This window comes from Natator depressus, chromosome 10, assembly GCF_965152275.1.
Source record: "Natator depressus isolate rNatDep1 chromosome 10, rNatDep2.hap1, whole genome shotgun sequence".
Lineage (NCBI taxonomy): Eukaryota > Metazoa > Chordata > Testudines > Cheloniidae > Natator > Natator depressus.
Genome location: NC_134243.1, coordinates 33601017 through 33614096, shown reverse-complemented (window position 1 = coordinate 33614096; position 13080 = coordinate 33601017). Strand labels below are relative to the sequence as shown.

The following is a 13080-nucleotide window of genomic DNA, read 5'->3' as shown; positions in this document are numbered from 1 at the left end:
CCACATCCCGTTGTCAGCCCCCATCTCCCCACGCACACATTCTGGTGTCAGCCCCCATCTCCCACTCCCTGCCCCCCCCATCCTGGTGTTAGCCCCAATCTCTCACTCCCTGCCCCTGCGCCTGATCCTGGTGTTAGCCCCAATCTCCCCCTACCCTAGATCCTGTGCCAGCCCCGATCCCCCCCAGTTGCCGCTGTCAGCCCTGAATCTCCCCCCACAGATCCTGCTGTCAACCCCGCTCTCCTTCCCTCAGATCCCAGTGTCAGCCCTGATCTACCCTTACCCCAGATCCCACTGTCAGCCCCCATCTCCTGCTGCAGCCCCTGGTGTCAGCCCTGATCTCCCCACCCTGGGGGTCAGCCCTTGATCCTCCCCAGGCTCGGGGGTTAGCCCTGATCTCCCCTTACCAGCCCCCAGCCCAGGTGTGTGCGGATCCACAGGGGGCAGACATGGGCTGGGGAAAGGAGATCAGGGGCTGACATCCTGGCCATGCTGCTGCCATGCCTCATCCAGGGTGAGCCCAGTGCAGCTCACTGGGGGGCAGGGGTCACGCAGGGAGACAGTTTGGGGGCTGACACTGCTGGGGGAGCTGGTTGCAGGTACAATGGATTCCTCTGGCTTTGGGCTTGTATGTGCCCCTCAGCGGCGGGCCGGGTTGTCTCAGCCCCCAGTCACACCCTTCACCTGCCTTTGAAGCCCTTTCCTAGGGGTATCGCTGTGATCACACTGATTGGAGATGGGGCCTGGAGTGCTGGAGGAGGGGGTGGGGGGGCTTTCCTGCTAGGCTATGTGCTGTATGGCTAACAGGGGCCATGGGCCCCTCGGTGTGGGAGCTCGTTTAGACACCTGGCGGTGAAAGCTTGACCCCACCGGAGGCGATGGCACCAGTGGGGCCAGGTGTCTCCCTGCTGTGAGAGGTTTTGTACTTGTGGGATTCTGTGGGAGAGGCTGGCTGGGAGTGGGGGATCAGTGGGAGAGGAGGCCATGGGGAGGGTTGCCAGGGGACTGTAGGTTTTCCCCCACGCGTGGGGTGAAGGGGAACAAGGGACCATTGAGGGGCTGCCCAGGTTGGTGGTGCACAGATTTGTTCCCCGCTATGGGACATTTGGGGCCCTGGGCTCAATGAGCAGGGGGCTTCCAGCCTGTCCCATGCCCCATGCCCATGGCAGTCATGCTTGGTGCTTACCAGCCTGCTCACTGGCAGGCTGTAGAGGGAGGCCAGTGGTTGGCTGGGCCAGGGACCCTGTTCACCCTGATCAGTGCCCTCTGGCACACTATTGGCACAAGGGCTGGGGCAGCATGAGCACTTTCCTGCCATCTGCTGCTGCTCCTGTGTCAAGGTTCCTTCCCCACTCTGAACTCTAGGGTACAGATGTGGGGACCTGCATGAAAGACCCCCTAAGCTTATTCTTACCAGCTTAGGTTAAACGCTGCCACCACCAAAGTGTAACACAAAGAACAGGGGAAGTGCCCACTTGGAAACGTCTCCTCCTCCCCCCCCCCCCCCCGCCAAATATCCCCCCAAGCACTACACCCCCTTTCCTGGGGAAGGCTTGATAAAAATCCTCACCAATTTGTACAGGTGAACACAGACCCAAACCTTTGGATCTTAAGAACAATGAAAAAGCAATCAGGTTCTTAAAAGAGAATTTTAATTAAAGAAAAAGTAAAAGAATCACCTCTGTAAGATCAGGATGGTAAATACCTTACAGGGTAATCAGATTCAGAACATGGAGAATCCCTCTAGGCAAAACCTTAAGTTACAAAACGACACATAAGCAAGAATATACATTCCATTCAGCACAACTTATCAGCCATTTAAACAAAACAGAATCTAACACATATCTAGCTAGATTGCTTACTAACTCTTTACAGGAGTTCTGACCTGCATTCCTGCTCTGGTCCCGGCAAAAGCCTTCCCCCCCAGCTTTGAAAGCATCTTGTCTCCTCATTGGTCATTTTGGTCAGGTGCCAGCGAGGTTCTCCTAGCTTCTTAACCCTTTACAGGTGAAAGGGTTTTTCCTCTGGCCAGGAGGGATTTAAAGGTGTTTACCCTTCCCTTTATATTTATGACACCCTGTTTCTGGAGTGCCCCTGTGGCAGCCAGCCCAGCACCCCTTTATTATGAGTACAGATGGCAGCATCTGAGCGTGTGAGCGGGGCGCGGGGGAAGGAAGCCAGGAGGAGCAGTGACTGACTGTGCACGAGGACGCTTGCCAGGAGCTGGGCGCTTGGGCAGCGCCAGCCAATACGTGGCAGTCTGTGGTAGCCAGCCGTGGCCCCAGCAGGCCGTGCTCTCAGCACACACGCCAGCCGGATTAACGTGGGAATATTTGTATAACTGGTCGTGCCAATAGCTGTCAAAACCGGATTGAAATGTACCTGCTAGGCCCATACAAAGCAAACTGTGTGCCTGGCACTTGTTTGGCTTCTGGCCACCCCCTCTGGGCTGCTCAGCAAGGAGGGGGCAAGCTTGCACATTTCCTCTCTGCAGCAGGATCTTGGCTGCTTGAGCAGAGCTTTCCCCTGCCTTACTCCTCCCAGCAGCTCTGCATTGCCCCCAGTGAGAGAGCAGGGGAAAGCTGCAGGGACTGGGTTAAAGAATGGGAGGATGCGCCAGGTGCTGGGACCCCACAGCTGGAGGTGACCCCCAACCCTGGGCCCCTTGTTCAGATTGGTGGTAGCTGCCTTTTGGAAGCAGGCCAGGAACCTAATGAACATTGTCACGGTTTAGCCAGGTAGGGCTGTTCCCTGCAGAACCAGCAGAGCAGGTGCTGCCAGCACAGGTGCATTTGCCTGGCTGATCCTGGTGGCTTGGCTCAAGCGCCGTTCCCCAGAATGCCCCATGCCCCTAGCTGCCCAATACAAAGGCAGCCCCCGGCAGGCATGGTGTAGGCACCCAGACGAGTGTAAGCTGGTTCCTCTTGCTCTATTGCAGACATGAACCAATTCCTGGGCTGTCCCTATGCTTTGTCAAAAGCGCCACCGCTGAGGGGATCTGTCCCACCATCTCTCCAGTATATATGCCCACATAACCCTTTCCTCACCAGTGCCCTGTGGTTCCTCTGCACAACCTATGTTTTTGCTCAGCAAAAGAAGCTGAATGGTGCTGTTGAGAACCTGCTTTGAGAGCCAGAGGATTTGCTGACTCAGAAGCTGGTTTGTCTTTTGCTTTCTGTCCTGCATTTTTTGTAGGATCCCAAAGTGCTTTTTCTAGGTGTAGGAGTCACTTCATAGAATCATAGAATATCAGGGTTGGAAGGGACCTCAGGAGGTCATCTAGTCCAACCCCCTGCTCAAAGCAAGACCAGTCCCCAATTTTTGCCCCAGATCCCTAAATGGCCCCCTCAAGGATTGAACTCACAACCCTGGGTTTAGCAGGCCAATGCTCAAACCACTGAGCTATCCCCCCCTTCACCCAGCACTAAAATGTAGCCACCTCTGGTGTGGAACATGGAGGCAGCTGAACAGTGCACTGCAGCTGGGCCCTGTGTATACTCTGATTAACCGGTGGTGTGAATCACCAGAATTCTTCCCTTTATATATTTATAACATAATTAAGCTTCAGATTCTAAGCGTTCATTGTCTCTAACCCGTATGATGGTGAAGGTAACCTGCAAAGTGTGAGCGAGGTATGACTGATGTAGCAACGTCTGCCAGAGTCTGTAGAGAGCCTGAAACAATTGCTTGGAGAGGACTGTGCCTGCCCCAGTCCTTACAAGAGGATATTACCTTGGAAAGCTAACAATGCACCTTCATTTCCAGTGTGATTAATCCTATCACGGCTGACTCTGCTGTGTTCCTCTCCCACTGATGGAAGCAGGCAGGGGGTGGTGTTGGGGTGACATGAAATTGCATTGTTCATTGCTGTCAAGGTTTGCTTGGGTGGGGAACTCAACACACTCTTCTTGTCCCAAATCTGAAAGCCCTTGGTCCCTGCTCAGAGAGTCACCCCCTTTCCTAATGGCAGAAACACCCAAATGCCTCCTAGGTTCTGCAAACTTAAAGCTGACTTCCCACCAACAGCCTCCAAAGGTTCAGTTAGAGTCAGCTAGAAATTGGGGTACGATGGGGCCAGGGGAGGACTCTAATATCCAACTAAAGAAATAACCAGTGCTCCTGGACTGGCCTGGGACTAGACAACTCGAGGGTGCCATGCCACACAATTCGTGTGCCCCCCCCCACATAGGGCTGGGGGCCTGGACCATAGCAGGCCGCGATTTGGGACAGGAAGTGAATGCTGGGTCAGCTTCCCAGTCAAATCCCAGTGCAGATTGGCAGCACGCATCTCCCTCCCTCGCTCTGGGTAACCACAAAAATGTCAGGAGGAAAATAATATATTGTCCCTTTGTTCTCTTGAAAGCTGAGTGTTTAGTTTGCTCCCCTGCCCCTATCTTAGGTAAACAGCGACGCTGATTAACCGTGCTCTGTTCCAGGTTTATAGCCTTGTTGTTCTTTTATCGCCCCAGCTAATGGCCCCTTCTCCATTTCAGCAGCCCCCATTGGCCCTGCAGTGCGGTGGGCGAAGTCCAAGGAGCTAGGCTGACAAGCTGCTGGGGGAGGTTTCGTATACACCAGGCTGCCGTCCTGCAGCAGCTGTGTTTCTCTGTCTGTTGTGTGGGGGGAGATGCAGGAATGGGCTAGGAGCGTTCCTCCAGCCGGCATGTGGAATGACCTGCCATGGCGGGGGCCAGGTGGAGGTCTGGGAGGTTGCCGGGTACAATCTCGGGTAGCTAGGTACAAGGGGGGCTCAGCGGGTGCTGCTGGGAGGGGTCCGAGGCCAAAGCCCAGCCTCTCGGGAGGGCTGGGAGCAGCGTCCCGCCCCAAAGCAGCGAAGGTTCCTATGGCAGGAGTGGGGCCTGATGTGCCCATGTGCTGAGCACACACAGCCGGAGTCAGTAGGAGAGTCGGGCGCTCCGCAGCCCGGAATGCCAGGCCCCACATCCAGCCAGAGGGGACCAGATGGGGAGAATGCTTGTCTTGGGATCCCCCCTCAGACCCAACAGTGCAGGCCCGAACCTGCCCTACGAATGTTCAGGGGTCCTGAGAGCTGGGGGGGTGAGGGGGCCCAGAGCCATTCTGGGCAGGACAGGAGGGGTCTGCCCCGCTGATCCTGGGGAGGGCCTGGACAGGAAGCTGGGGGAGCGTGGTCCTCTCTAATTTAAAACTAAACGAACTCTCACAGGATTAGCTGGCTTCTAAGGGTTCCCACGTCCCCTGTGGGCATCGGGCCGGCCAGCAGCAGCGTCAGAGGATGGTCATCCCTCTCCTCCCGCCCGCTCCCTGGGGCTGCACCGTTGGGTGGCTTTGGCTGTAGGGAGGGAAGTTTGCCCTCATGGGGCGTCAGCGAGTTTGGAGGGTGTCAGGGACTCAGGAGTGGCATTTAGACAAGTGGCTCAAAGGCCCTGGGGGTTAAAGGCTTCCCGAGCCTGCAGAACTGCGCTTGGCGGGTGCCCATGGGCGGGCTGGTACGGCCAAGGCTGTTAGCAGCCCCGAGCCTAGGAGTGTCAGCTTGGGAGAGACTTTGGCTGGGAAATGCAGGCCCCGTTCCTGCCCTCTTCAGCCGCTCTGCATCTGTCAGGGCAGCTCCGAGCCCCCTGGGAAGCAGCCACGGCCCTGCTCCGTGACAGCCCTCCCCAGGGACCAGCAGGAGCGCTCTGTGCCGTAGCATCAGTCCCAAACCCTGCCCCACAGAAACACACAGCCCTGGGAAAAACCATATAGAAGACCCAGTGCTGCCCCCTGGAGGTGGGTCATGTCATGGAACAATGGTAGAAAATCTCAGAGAGCCGCTGTCCTCAAACACTGAACAAGGGACTTTATTAGACTAAGGAAGCAGCAGCTCCCCTCCAGCTGCTGCATCCTTGCCCCAGTGTGTAGCTTTCTCTGTTGAACTTTGGCCCAGCAGCCCTCAGGCCCTTCACAGCAGGGTCTAGCCCAGCAGGCTGGATTTCCCTCTCCATCTAGTGAGGAGAGCGTTGCTGGCCCTGTGAACATAGGGACCGTGTCCGAGGGGAACATCTGCCTTTCCCTGCTCCCAGCCTCACAGGGTCTCTCCAGACACAGCCACTGCCCCGGCTCTCGAGGGGAGCCCGGCTTGGTGGGGTGGGGGTTCCATGATGCCCCAACCCCCAGCCAGCTTGCCCGTGTCAGGGCTCGGCATTGTTAGGCTTGCCCGTTCTACTGAAGCAGGGTATCTGACAGACCCGCTGCCAGGGGAGCCGGGTGTCCCTAGGTGAGGCTCCCTCCTGCTTATGATAGAGTGTCCCCCCGTTCTCATGTGACCCCCCTGGCTCTCCCACCCTGTGTGTGGGGAATTCCCCCTCCAGCTCCAAGGCTGGCTGGAAGGGAGGGTGCAGGGGGGGCAGGGAAACGTCCTGGTGCCAGAGCACAGCCTGGGCTTTGCTGGTAGGGTGAGTGTGCCTGCCCCTGCCCCCAGCTCTCCCTCCCAGGCTAGCAGGGCACAGCCCATGGAAGCAGCCTCCTCACTCCACACCCCCTTTATGATTTGTCCAGGTCCTATGGCTGGATGGTTCGTGCTTAGGCCTGGCCCTGTTCCAGGGCTGAGATGGCACCATGCAGGCACGGGGCCCTCCGGAGGAGCAGATCCTGGCACCCCTGCTCCATCTGACTAGCAGGTGAGACAGGACCAACCAGACCTGTCTGAGAAGCCGGGGCAGGGGTGGGCTGGCGATCTCCTGGGCATGCGGTCACGAGCCAGAGCATCCCAGCTAGAGCCTGGGTGATGGGGGGCTGCCAACCAGCTCCCCTCTAGCCAGCAGCCTAGAGCGCTGCCAAGGGCCCTGTCCCTACCCCAGTGTGGCCAGTTCCCTCCCAACCCCGCAAGCCTGTGCCCAGCCCCGGACTCCCATCTCCCACTTCTGCAGCCCTAGGCTCTGAGCGCCTGCTGAGTTTTTGGCACCGCCTCTTCCTGCCCCATTGGTACCCGCCCCGTGGGGCTGGAGAGAGCTCTCGGCACCACCTCTCCCTGCCCCCTGGGGCTGGAGAGAGCTCTCGGCACCGCCTCTCCCTGCCCCATTGGTACCCACCCCAGGCTGAGCCAGCAGGCAAAACTGTCAAAGGGCGAGAACCTGACCATCCCCGTGTGGCCTGCTGGCTCCAAATGGCTCAACCTGGAGATTGCTCCCTCAGGGCCGGTGGACCCAGAGCTGGCGCCTCCTGTGGGTGAGTGTGTGTCAGGGAGGGAAGAGACAATAAATCGGTGCCCCCCACCACATGTACCAGACCCCATTCTGTGAAGATACAACAGGCTCTCTAGCATTGGCAAGGGGCATGGTTCGAGGGGACAGTGGCATTGGGACACCCTAGGGGCAGCTGAACTCAGTATCCACGAGGAGCGTTGTTGACACGAGTAACGTCTATGCACTTGTAAGCAGCCAGATTGTAGCATCTGGCCCAGACGTGCCCGTGGCCCTGCCTGGTGAGCGTTACTGCCCTGGGACTAGGTCCCAGGCCAGAGCCACGGTGCTCTTGGGAATCGAGGGGAAATCCTGATTCCTCGCTGGCTTTCAACACCGGCTGGCAGGGGACGATCAGGGCTGTTGTGCCGTGTGCTCACTTGGCAAACCAGAGGCTGCTCTGGCACAGCAGGTACGTTTGTGTGTGTGGCTCTGTACGTGTGTAACACTCATACACGCTCCTCCCCCGGCCTTGGAGCTCTGCTCAGTATTTGCCACAGAGGAAGCTCCCCAGCCATTAAGTGACAGTAAGTGGAGAGAAGCAAAGGCAGAGCCTGGGAAGCAGAAAGTGGCCGAGGCCCAAAGGCAGCACCACTTGTGCCGTGAGTTAGCTTTGGGGAAACCAAGTTCTCCGGCATGTGAGCCACAGAACTCTTGTCCCAAGAGCCCTCCAGCCTTGGCTGCCTGAGCGCACTGGCTAGAGGCATCCAGGAAGGGCTCAGGGGATCGCTCAGTGGCCATTCTCGCATGCACTCTGGTGAGCTACCCCTCCCCGGGCATAGGAGCTGCTGCTGGATGGGGCTTTGCTGAAGTCATTTTCAAGGACCCCAAGCGCCCTACTCACCATGCAGCAGAGATGGCTCCTTCCCTCCCCCGAGATGCAGCCTACTCTGGAGAGGAACATCGCCTGTATCTGTGGTTTGCTGCCTTAGTGCCGAACCATCTTGTGAGCAGGGGATTTTCCTCAGCTTCTCTAATGCACGGCCCAGGTGCTCTGAGCAGGGTTGGCGCTCGGACGGTAAAATGACAAAGTCCAGTGCAAGCCACCTACCTAGGCCTGGCAGCTTCTAAGGTTCCAGCACAGGGCTGATCAGCCCACCCCTAGGTCCTCTGCTCAGAGCCCAGAGCTCTCTGCTGGAGCAGCCCAGCTTGGAAGCCTGCCTCCTCCCTTTTTCTTCCCCATGCAGTCAGCCTACCCTGGCAGGTAGGGCAGGGTGGGACTGAATCCAAGACAGACCATTAACCCCTCCCTGGTCCAGTGCTGTATTTGTCCAGCTCAACTTGTTGGAGCAATGCCACCAGCCCGGGAGCAAGGAGACATCCTTCTGCCTCAGGTATGGAGCCTGCCATTGCTTGGCATTTCTGCATGAAAGAACCCAGACTGGGCAGCACCTCCACCCTTTCCTGAATGGCACCAGTGAGTGCCCAGGTGACCAGGGGTGAAGGGCACTGGCAGAGCTGTGTGTAGGGAGCCCAGGATTAGAACAGCAGGAGGGGCTGCAGGCAGGGTTGAGGAGTGTTGGCAGACATTGTTATTTGTATTATGGTAGTGGCTAGGTGCCCAGTCATGGCCCAGGACCCCATTGTGGTGGTCTAGCATTGGCAAGGGGTGTACCTTTATTAGGTGTATTACGGTAGTGCCCAGGCACCCCAGACCCCCATGTGCTGGGTGCTGTATGTTTATTAGGTATATTATGGTAATGCCTACCCCCTCCCCCCAGCCTCCATGTGCTAGGCACTGTACATTTGTTAGATGTATTACGGCAGTGCATAGGCACTCCAGACCCTATGTGCTGGGTGCTGTACGCACACGGAACACGCATACTGAACACGCAGCCAGTCCCTGCCCCAGGAGCTGACAAGCTAAGGTCTGTGTGTGGCGTCTCAGGGCTGGAATATCGGCGGGCGTGGGTCAGGACTGAGGGGTTAGGGCAGAGCTGTGGGGCGCCAGACTGGGGATGGGTAATGGCATTGGTCTAACTCCTCTAGCCCGAAGGCAGAGATCCCCCAATGCAAGCCAGCCCATGCCTCAGGGGGCCAGGCTGGGGGGGACCAGTCAGTGGCAGGGTGGGGAGTGAGCAACATACCGGGGCGCAAGGTGGGAAGCAGGTACATGGTAGAGCAGGGTCTTGACTACCACAAGTTCCCCACCCCGCCTGGACGTTGTTTTTCCTGCCGTGTCTGGGCAGGGCCCTCGCTGGGGGGTGGCACCAGCTGAGATGCCCACAGGCTCGATGGCTCCCACGTCCCATCATGCCCCCGAAGGCTCTGTGACGGTGGAGCAGGGTGAGTCCAGCTGCAGCGCTGTATAGCAGGTCTCTGAGATCCCCTGGCACTTGGGGCAGCTCTGTGCCAGCTCTGTGGCCCAAAGCGATAGCCGGCACTGGACAGGGACTGGGTATTGCCAACCCAGAGGAACCCACGGCGAGCAGCTTTCCACCTGAAGGGCTGGTGTGGGGGGGAGGGGTGGCCCTCAGGAGGAAGGCACCAGTGAGCTCCGTGGGTGTGTGGGAGCCCTGGCACAGAGGAGGTGCCAGTGAGCTCCGAGAGTGGGAGCCTGGCATGGGGAAGGCGCCGGTGAGCTTTGTGGGACAGCGGGGGTCCTGGTATCGAGGAGGCGCTGGCAAGTTCCAGGTGCTGGGTGTGGCACTAGGGGACTGCTAAGGCAGGAGGGGCCCTTGGCACAGCAGGTGCTGTCAGGAGCACATGGGAAGCTCGTGCAGTGGATGGAGGAGCCCCATTGGTATGTCTACACTGCAGCAGGCAGCCTCCTAGCCCAGGCACACAGACGCTGAAACACCTGTGTGGATGTTGTGGTACTGCAGAGGCTCCAGCTGGCCCCCTACCCTGGCTCCCAGCTGTCTGTAGTGTGCTGGCATGAGCCCTACTGGCGCGATTCTGTGTGCCCGGACTGGGCGGCTCAGTGCAGACGTACCCAGCCAGGCCATGGCTAGATCCCAGCCTGGCCAGCTAGCCGGTCTGCATCCAGGGGACTTTCAGCCGGTGTGGACCAGCCCCGTAGCCACCACCACACCGCTTCCTGCCCAGCAAGGCAGGCTCCCAGGCCCTGCTCCCTTGGGGGCTGAGCCTGGCTGGAGCATGGGAGCTGGAGGGGCCCAGGATAGAGCTGAGCTCCTCCCCCATGACTTTCCAGGGATCGCCTGATGCTGGGCCCAGAGGGCAGGACTCACCTGCATCTCCTGGGGGGCTGGCGTGGTCGGGGGCAAACCTGGTCAGAGCAGACCTGGAGGCAGGAGGGTCCAGTTCCCCCAGAGCCTGGGAAGTACCCTGGGATGAGGTGACTGGATCTCTTCACTCTTCCTGATCTCCTCCCCCTGCAGGCCCTGCTCCCCATTCCTCCTCCACCCACATCCCCCACTTGGCCATCTTCCCTTCTTATCCCCTCTGCCCACTCTCCCCGGCACAGCTGAGGGGGCTAGCAGCAGTTCTGCAAGCTAGCAATCGATGCCAGGAACTCCTGCCCATCGAGGCTTTCAGGGCCACCCCATCTGGCGCGAGACGTGCTTCTGGAGCTCCTGGCGCTGCACCTGCGTGGCTTTGGCTCCAGGGGTTCCTGCCGTGAGCTCTGCTGGCCCGGGGGCGAAGCAAACCTCACCGTGCACGCTCCAGGCCCTGTGCCCAGGACAGGATCCCTTGGGCCTGTTGGGCCAGGCCATTGGGAATCCCAAACTGGTACTGTACCCGCAGGGCTCCCGGCTGCCCACGTCAGGCGTCTTGCTTGGGCTTTTCCACCTAGCGGCTGGGTCTGTAGCTGCAGAGGCAGGAGCAGCCCTGGTGTGGGGAGGCCATGGGGTCTGGCCTGCGATCGGGTAGGGGTGGGGAGGCGCCAAACAGTGAACCCTGGCCCCTGCCTCGTGCTTGGAAACCGCCATCCTGGCACGGCCATGATCCTCCCGTGGGCACTGCTCCGTGCTGGCATTGGTGCTGCTTGAGCGTGGGAGTAAAAGGGGCTGTCCTGGCACCCGGGGCCTCATCCATCTGGCTAGCCAGCCCTGCGCGGGATGGGCAGAAGCTGAGCCAAGTGCTCTAAGGGCCAGGTGGTCCCTGGTGGGCAAGAGGGGGGAAGCAGTGCTCTCTGCTGCACCAGGAGAGCAGGGAGGGGTTGCCAGCAGACAGCCATTACCCTCACTGGGGTCCCTCTGCCTTGGAAGCCCGGATTGGCCGGGAAATGGCGGGGTCCCTCTCTCCTCCACTCTCCATGCCCAGCTCACTCCTGGGCCTCGGCTGAGGCTGCCTGTCAGAGGGTCACGCGGTGCCAGCTGGGCTGGTGGTGGCTGGGACAGGGACTGAGACCTGCCACTCTCAGTTCCCAGATGCCAGCATCAGGCACTAATCATTTTTGGCCACCTTCCAACCAGGGCCGGGGGGTACGGCTGCTCCTTGGCCGTCTTGCCCAGCTGCACCCGGGGCGTTCTCCGGGCCATGGGAGTGTTTCACTGGAGCGGGTACCTGGGTGTGGAGGCAGCATGTGCCAAGCAGTCAGAGGCCGGGAGGCAGCAGTGGGGGACGGGAACCTGCTGCAGCCCAGCCCCGGGTGTGGCTCAGTGCAGGAGCCCCAGACCAACGGGGAGCTGCCACCGGATCCCGCTGGCCTGTAAATCAGGGCCCGGGTGGCAGATGTTCCCAGGCATCAGTGAGTTCCCAGCAGACAGGTTCCAGGAGAGGCCACTGTAAACATGTCAGGCCGGGCGTTGTACATTAAAGGATTATGACATGGGAAGCCATAAATCAGGGGGAAGTAGACAGTGCTGCAAAGCGTTCTCACAGCCCGGTGTGGAGGCAGGGGTGGGGGAATCTCCGCTGACCTCTCACGGCGAGAACGAATCCTGACACAGAACCTGCCCCGCTCTGGGTGGTGTGGGCCAGGTTCTGCTCTGTGAAAGCAGCGCTGATCCAGTCACTCCATTCAGAGAGTCCCACCACGCCGCAACCCTGGCAATTCCTTAGTGCTTCGAAAGCTCTGTCCCAGCCCTACCTCCGCGCGCCTGCCTGCGGCAGCATCACCCTGCGGTGTGTGCTGGGAGAATGGGGTCACAGCAGGGGACACTGGAGAGGCGTTTACCCTGCTCGTTGGTACCGGGGACGTTCTGCTGGTCCAGGGAGCAGAATGGAAAGATAATCAGAGTGGAGTGAGGAGATGGAGTCGCAGGTCAGGAGCGGGGGATATCAAGGGAGCCGACCTTTGAGGTTGACACAGTCATGACTTCTATGATTTTTTTACATTAACTTTCAAAACAAAAAGACGTCTGAGTTGGTGTCTCTAGTTCTCAGGTGCTGGCGGGGATTAGGAAAGTGGGTCTCATTTCCAGATCAGTTCATCAGGGCGTTTGTTCTTGCCTAGCGTTAACCGCTGGGACTCACTGCTGCAGGACATCCTGGAGATGAATCTCACGGGTGTGTCTGCAGGCCCATAGAAAGGCTGGCCGGCTGCTGAGGAGGGCTCTGGTTGGCTGACTTGGATTGTGATCCCTGTCACAGGGGGCACTGCCATGTTCAATGGAGACCTGATTTCTAGGCTTGATGGGGCATTCTCAGTTTGAAATCGAATCTGTTACCAAAACAGTGAGTTAAACATCATTGCGGGCCCTGCCCTGGCCTTCCTGCCAGCGTCTGTGGGGTCACAGGCACACCGTCCTGTCTCTGAAGAGGGTTTCTCTCCTGCTGCTGTTTGAAAGGGGACAGTGACTGGACATCAAGGTGCTGTCAGATGAACTTGCGTGGTGGGGTTGGGGGTGGAGGGGACTGTGTCTCTCTGAGCTCGGCATCTTCCCTGATTCTGGCCCAGCCATGGAGATGGCCCATGACGTTCTGCTGGGTTTCTGGAAATCGTTGCGCTGATGGAACTGGAATGGTTGCAGGA

At 59.0% G+C, this 13080-nt stretch overlaps 1 protein-coding gene across 1 annotated transcript in view; it reads left to right on the top strand.

Moving 5' to 3' along the window:
• Positions 1–13080, top strand: part of CORO7 (coronin 7) — a 182763-nt gene that overhangs the window by 141750 nt on the left and 27933 nt on the right. The gene's annotated exons all lie outside the window — the stretch shown is intronic.